General features: G+C 32.8%; 1 long non-coding RNA gene across 1 annotated transcript; it reads right to left on the reverse strand.

The window, feature by feature from the left end:
* Nucleotides 1-884: 884 nt before the first annotated feature.
* On the reverse strand, nt 885-1,890 carry LOC108463144 (uncharacterized). The gene is made up of 2 exons (XR_001868011.2): nt 1,498-1,890; nt 885-1,231 (listed from the first exon to the last, which is right to left on the reverse strand). It is a non-coding gene; the product is annotated as an uncharacterized LOC108463144 (long non-coding RNA).
* Between the last annotated feature and the right edge of the window lie 5,664 nt (nt 1,891-7,554).

Here is a 7,554-nt window from a genome sequence, read left to right on the forward strand (position 1 = left end):
AATGAAAATAATAATAATAGAAACAATAGTAATAAAAGTAATAATAAAATAAAAATAACAATGATACATTAATAATAATAATATATGTGCTAATAATAAGAACAATATAAAAAAAGAAAATAATAATAATAATAATAATAATAATAATAATAATAATAATAACACTCTCCCTCCCTTCAAAATCCAGCCATCGATCCAGCTTTGCTACGGTCACCGGACCTCCACGCGCCGCCGTCGGTGTCACCGTACATGGCTGCCAGACTTCAAAAGAAAATTCATTTTTCGGCAATTTCAAAATGGGTAAGCTTCTTCCCCTTTATTTCTACTTTCGTATATAAATAAAAAAAATAAAATTGAAAGATAAAATAAAATAAACAAAGTACTTAAAACGAGAATAGGCAAAAAAAAACACCTCTTTTGCTTTGATTTTTGATTAATCTCGTGTATTTCTTGTATTAAAAGTCTTTATTCGAATCTCTCTCATTTTTTCTCCAAAAACAAAAAAAACCCCTTTACAATAGTTTTGAATGACTTTTAAAACCAAATTTTACAACTGATTACATCTTTCTTTTTGCAGGCAAATGGGGTGATGAAGTTAGTGAGATGATTTAGTAGTTAGTTTAATGGGGTGTTAATTAAACTGTTAATTTATTTGGTATTTTGAGCTCTGCTTGTTAGGCCGAGTAAAATTTGGGCTCTATATATGCAAATTTTATATTAGAAACATAATAAATGAGCTCAAAGTGTTACATTATCATAAAATATCATTCATCAATACTTTCAAGACCCATTCTATATACATGTTATTTAAATATTTTTGGTTGTAAGACTTTAGTTAACAGATTTGAAATCATAAGACCAATCCTAAAGTGCTTTATAGACACTTATTGTTTCTGAACTTCTTCTTTAATGATCAAATATTTTAATTTCATATGTGTTATGGCCCAATTCAGCCCGGGACCATAAACAGAAATCAGAATAAATAAGTCCACTTTGTTTACCAATTCAAACATTACATGGGCCCAACCATAAACAAAACCCAAACCCAATACAAAATTGAAACCCAAACTAACCCAAAACCCCAAGCCCAAAAGCTCAAACAATTTTCAGCCAAACCCTAAGTAGACTGCCCTTGCGCCGTAACCAACAGAGCTCCTTCCCGCACGTCGCGAGTCTCCTCCGAGTCGTGTGCCATTCCACCTCCACGTCAGAGTCCACACCCACCACGCATCTGCAAACAAGCAAAAGAGGTTGTAAAATCGGCTATAAAGTCAAATTGAATCATATGTAAAAGGGGAGGTTTTTTGGGTTTTTCCCCATTTTTTTTTGATTCATACAATAGCAGAGAATATACGAAAACGAGCCATACCAATAAAAGTTAGACTAAAGATTCAAGAGGTTTTTTTCCCTTCTTTCTTTCTCTTTTTCGCTTATTTCTTTTTGTTTTCTTGTTGCAAGTTGTTTTTTTTAAAAAAAGTCGAAGGAATGGAGACTTACCTGATATACCTCGTGGTTCGGGGCCGGAGGTGGAGGCGTTGAGGCGCCGATGACCCTCCTATGCAGCTCCCCAGAGCAGAAACCCTAGCAGAAGGATAGGGGAGCTTTTCTTTTTAAAAAAGGGAGCTGAATGGCAAAAGGGAATTTTGCCCACAAATTGAAAATTTGTACTGCAGTTTAAATGGCCGAGATCCGCACCTTTTTCCCCCTAATGGTCCATTTTCGGAACCAGTCCCTTTCCTTTGCCCCTGCATCCAATTAAGCCTTGTTTTCTTTTCTTTGAATGCTTTCAAATTATCCCTAAAATTTGTGCGGACACCCATTTCAGTCCGCGTCAAATCGAACTGTTTTGAGGTTTAGTTTATTTGTTTTTTTGATCCCTGTTGATCATTGCTCCTCGCATTTTAGTCTTAACATTTTTGTGGTTTACAAATTATTATTATTTTTTTCAATTAATTCTGAAATCATATTTTATATCAATCATAGATTATGTACTACTCTTATTTTCCCGTATATTATTTTAACATGTTGTTTTGTACCACTTTAATTAATCGTACATTGTTAAGTTTTTGTTATCTTTTGATTTTTTTTATTTTTCTTATTTTTTACATTAATTGGCTATACGATATATTGATTTCAAAATTTTCTCTTATAGCACTATACTTTAAAATTTTATACGTTATTTCTTTTCGTATATAAATATATAATTACACAGGTTTGTTTATTCCAAACATTTTAATTATAATTAATAGTTTATATATATATATATATATATATATATATATATATTATATTAGGTTTCCATTTTATGCATATTGCTTATTTAAATTGACGCATGTACTGTAGTATTACCCTTTTGTATATACATTGTTTACTTTCAAGCTTCATTTATATATCATTACTTTATATATTATCATCATTTCCATCTTCTTGGACTATTCCAAATTTCGATGTAAATTGTCTGTTTCATATTTCTAAATACCATTTCCTACATCATTCATCCGTTTATATGCTTTAACAAGCTCACCACAGATTATTTGTGTTAATTTGTTTGGTATTTGCTCTTAATCTCTTGGTCCTCAAATGCTGTGTTAATACTGGTATAATGTATGATATGTCGCCATTGCATGGACCCAAAATTGTTCTTTTCAAATCTTACATCATGGTCGTTCATTTTTATAATGTTCTATTCACGTTCCATACTTGGAACTTTGTTTTTACATTATCGCATCGTGATTTAAATTTTAATGTTCCAACCAAACAAGTATATTTGACCTGGCTTTTATCATTGTTAATTGGAACCCTCTCAACTTAAGGAATTGTTTCGTGTTTAGAGGTTCGAGAAATCGTGCCCAATCGTGCTAGGTTTTGATTTTTTTTCGTTCAGTTAAGATACGAAATATCCTTTGAAAATTTTGTCCAATTTTTTTTAAAAAATTAAAACGAGGCAATATTTCGTGTTTGGAAGGTTGGGGGGTCATGCCCAATCGTGCTGGGCTTCAATTTTCTATTCGGCTAAAATACGGAATATCTTTTGGAAACTTCGTCTATGTTTTTTAAAAATTAAAATGAGGTAATATTTCGTATTTGGGGAGTTTAGAGAGTCGTGCCCAATCGTGCTGGGCTTCAATTTTTCATTTAGTTAAAATACGGAATATCCTTTAGAAATTTCGTCCATGTTTTTTTTTAAAATTAAAATGAGGCAATATTTCGTATTTGAGGAGTTTGGGGAGTCGTGCCCAATCGTACTGGGCTTCAATTTTCCATCCGACTAAAATACAAAATATCCTTTTGAAGTTTCATCCATGTTTTCTCAAATTAAAATGAGGCAATGTTTCGTATTTGGAAATTCGATAAATCATGCTCAATCGTGCTGGGTTTCGATTTACCGTTTAGGCCGAATAGTGAAATATCCTCTTTAAAAAAAGTTTTAAGTGCATGTGTTTTGGAAATTCCGAGATGATCTTGTGTCGAGGGTTCGAAATATTGTATCCAATCGTGCTGGACGTAATATTTTATTCCTTCTAAACGAGAGAATCTCAATATCCGATTCAAGTTATTCAAACGTTTTTAAAGATTGTATTTTAAAATCTTTTCGAATTCTCAACATTAGGACATTAATCGATCAATACGGTACCAATTTTGGGCGTTGCGAGGGTGCTAATCGTTCCTCGCGCGTAACCGACTCCCGAATCCGTATTCTAGTTTTTCGTAGACCAAAAACGTTGTTTTAACAAACCAAAGTGTTTTATTAAAATGATCGATCACAGGGTGACCCGATCACACCTAAACAAAAAGGATTGGTGGCGACTCCATTTTCGTTTTAAAGTCGATCTCTATTTTTCAAAATAAAAAATGCTTTCGACAATATGTTTTGCATATTAGAATTAATCACAAAAATTTTCAGTGTCTTGATAATGGTGTATGTTAGTTTTGATTTTCAAATGTTTTGATATAACAAAATACTCCTTTAAACTTTTAATGATTGTTGGGGATCGACCCGATTAAGCAACGAACAAGTGAAAATAGCAGAAGAAATTGAGAAATTGAGTACACAAATTTAACACGAAAAAAACCCTTCCAAAGAGGATAAAAAACCACGGGCAAAGATAATTTTACTATAGTGGCAAAAGAATGAAGAATATAAAAGATGGAGATAAAAACTAAACCTTGAAGACCTAAAAGCAGATAACCCTAAAAACTTAAACACAAAATTCTCTAAAAGTGTTATGAGTTTTAATCTCTAATGGGTGTTTTTTCTAATGTTGTAAAAAAGCTTATTTATAGGCTAATTTCATCATTCAAATAATAATAAAATAATCTATACTAATTAGAGTTTGATTGAAACAAATAAATAGAGTTTAACTGGAAGATTATTTCTCAAATTTGACTGAAACAGGAGTCATACTCAACAAATCTCCACCTTAACTCATGTTTCCACAACGTCATCTTTGTCAAAGCCCGTCACGATCCTATCTTGAATTGTGCAGGGAATTAACTGAGTAGGATATGTGCTTAGAAACTAGAAGATTTTTAGCCTCCGACTTGTACACTGTCAAATCAAAATTAACCTGAGTTTGATTTTCACGAACACAGTGCCTTAATTTTTCAAAACCTGCATCCAAAAGAGAATCTCTCTTCAACGAAATGGTCATACCTTTTTTCCTCCTATGACCAAGTTGCCTTTGCTCCAAATGAGTTGACTTCAACTCCGTAATGGACGAGGGACTTCTGATTTAACCGGTCACTGTAAAATCTTCCAGAATATAAAGACTGTCGGTCATTTTACCTTTTAACAAAATGAGAGCTCCACGAGATACCTTAATATCGCTCGACTTGATATTGATTTTGCATCCTTTCGAGTCTAAAATACTTAAGGAGATGAGATTCTTTCGTAAATTAGGTACATACCTGACATCTGAGAGTGTCCTAATTGTCTCATCGTGCATCCTAATTTTAACAGTACCAATACGAATTGCCTTATTGGATGAATCGTTTCCCATGCGCACAACTCCACCTTCAACCGAACTGTATGTGGAGAACCATTCTCTATTAGGACACATGTGGAAAGAACATCCCAAATCTAGGATCCACTCAGACGTAAGCTCAAAGCTTTCGCTCGTTGACACTAACAAGAAATCATCGCTGCTTTTGTCAGCTAAATTAGCACCAGCTACATTTTCTTCGTTACTCTCAGCAACTCATTTATTTCGCAGTTTATGACAATATGCTTTGACGTGACCTAACTTTTTACAATAGAGACACCTTTTGTCTCGCTTCTTTAATGCTACCAAAACGGAAGCTTGCTTATCTGCCTTGCTATCCAAACCAAACTCATTGTCGAGTTTGTCTTTACTCAACAAATAACCCTTCAGATATTGAAATGAGAGTTTGTCTCTGTCATAAATCAAGGTCTCCCTAAAAAACTTGTATAAAGGGGGTAAAGAGCATAATAATAGCATAGTTTGATCTTCATCATCAATCTGATCCTCAACATTCTTTAAATCATTTAAAAGAGTAATGAATTGACTGATGTGATCTCCAAGAAGTTCACCTTCTTTTATGCGAAATGTGAATAGACGTTGTTTCAAAACTAAACGGTTAGCCAGAGACTTAGTCGTATAAAGAGTTTCTAACCTTTTCCACAAGGTGGATGAGGTCTTCTCCATCAATACCTCCTACAATACCGTATTCGTGAGGACAATTGGATTGTAGATAAGGCATTTGCATCAAGCTCTTCCCATTCTGTTTGATTTAGATTCTCAGGCTTTTTCCCGGTAACAACCTTTTTCAGGCCAGTTTGAACTAGAATTACTATCATCCGAACTTACCAAAGATTGAAATTTGTGACACCATCGGACTTCTCAATTTCAAACCTTGTTGCTGCCATCTCTGAACGGGATGATATACGAAAATTGAACTAGCTCTGATGCCACTTGTTGGGGATCAACTCGATTAAGCAACGAACAAGTAAAAATAGTGGAAGAAATTGAGAAATTGAACACACAAATTTAACATGGAAAAACCCTTCCAAAAAGGATAAAAAAATTACGGGTAAAGATGATTTTACTATAATGGCAAAAGAACAAAGAGTACAAAATATGGAGATAAAAACTAAACCCCGAAAACTCGAAAATAAAGAACCCTCAAAACGTAAACACAAAATTCTCTAAAAGTGTTATGAGTAATCTCTAATGGATGTTTTTCTAAGGTTGTAAAAGAGCCTATTTATAGGCTAAATTCATAAGTCAAATAATAAAAAAATAATCTAGACTAATTAGAGTTTGATTGAAACAAATAAACAGAGTTTAACTGGAAGATTATTTCTCAAATTTGACTGAAATAGGAGTTATACTCAACAATGATATTATTTTTGGTACTACTAAAGAGTTGTTTTGCCAAGAATTTTCTAAGACTATGCAAGGTAAATTTGATATAAGAATGATGGGGGAACTCAACTTCTTTTTGAGGCTCCAGATCAAACAAATAAAAGATGATATCTTCATCAATCAAGCCAAGTACATAAAGGAGATGCTCAAGCAATTCAAAATAGAGGTCTTGAAGCCTCAATTCACTCTAATAAGCACTTCTTGATAAGGATGAAGGAGAGAAGAGAATTGACACTAAACTATATAGGTCTATGATTGGTTCATTACTATATCTTACCTCTGATTAACTAGATATTATATTTAGTGTTTGTCTATGCTATAGATTTCAATAATCTCCTAGAAATTCACATTTACAAGCCATTAAGAGAATCTTTAGGTGCCTTAAGGTTACACCAAACTTAAGACTTTGGTATTGTGAGGACTCTTCCTTTAGTTTGCATGCTTACTTCAATGCAGATTTTGGAGGATGTAAAATGGATAATAATAATAAAAACAGCATTTTCAAAACATGTCAAACTCCTAGAAAATTTAATGAGCTGTTAGAGTTTGTGTGACTCGAATCTTGTGTTAAAGAAATAAATATAATGAAAAATAAAGGGATTTGTGGGGGCGAGAGGCCGAGGGTCGTAGAATTTGTATAGAACTACACTTCTTCTATTTTACATTTATTATGATAGGGTTTTTCAACCTTTAAATAGATGTAGTCGAAACTCCTCTTGTATCATTCAATTTTTAACATTAGTGATTTTTTTTCTCCTCTGCCCGTGATTTTTTCCCGGAAGGGTTTCTACGTAAAATCTGTGTGTTTTATTTTTCATTTTTTTATTACTTTGCGATCGTTCTATTACCATTATCGACATCTATTATAACAGATGCAGAGAACTACTACTTTAAAAATTGAATATCATGAAAGCAAGTTAAATTTGAGATTAATTTAAATTAATCCTTAATATATAAAGGTGTACAATAACGAATTGTATCTGAATATCATGAAAACAAGTTAAATTTGAGATAAATTATTAATATAAAAGGAAAGAAATGAATGCCAATAACCTCTTAGCCTAGTGACAAAGTATTATGGTATAGGTATAAGAGTTTTAGTTTGATCGCAAACAATCTCATGACTAAATTAACCAAAAAGGCTAGAAAAAAAATTGGTTTTTTAGGT

Source organism: Gossypium arboreum, chromosome 13 (assembly GCF_025698485.1).
Source record: "Gossypium arboreum isolate Shixiya-1 chromosome 13, ASM2569848v2, whole genome shotgun sequence".
In the NCBI taxonomy this organism is placed as follows: Eukaryota; Viridiplantae; Streptophyta; class Magnoliopsida; order Malvales; family Malvaceae; genus Gossypium; species Gossypium arboreum.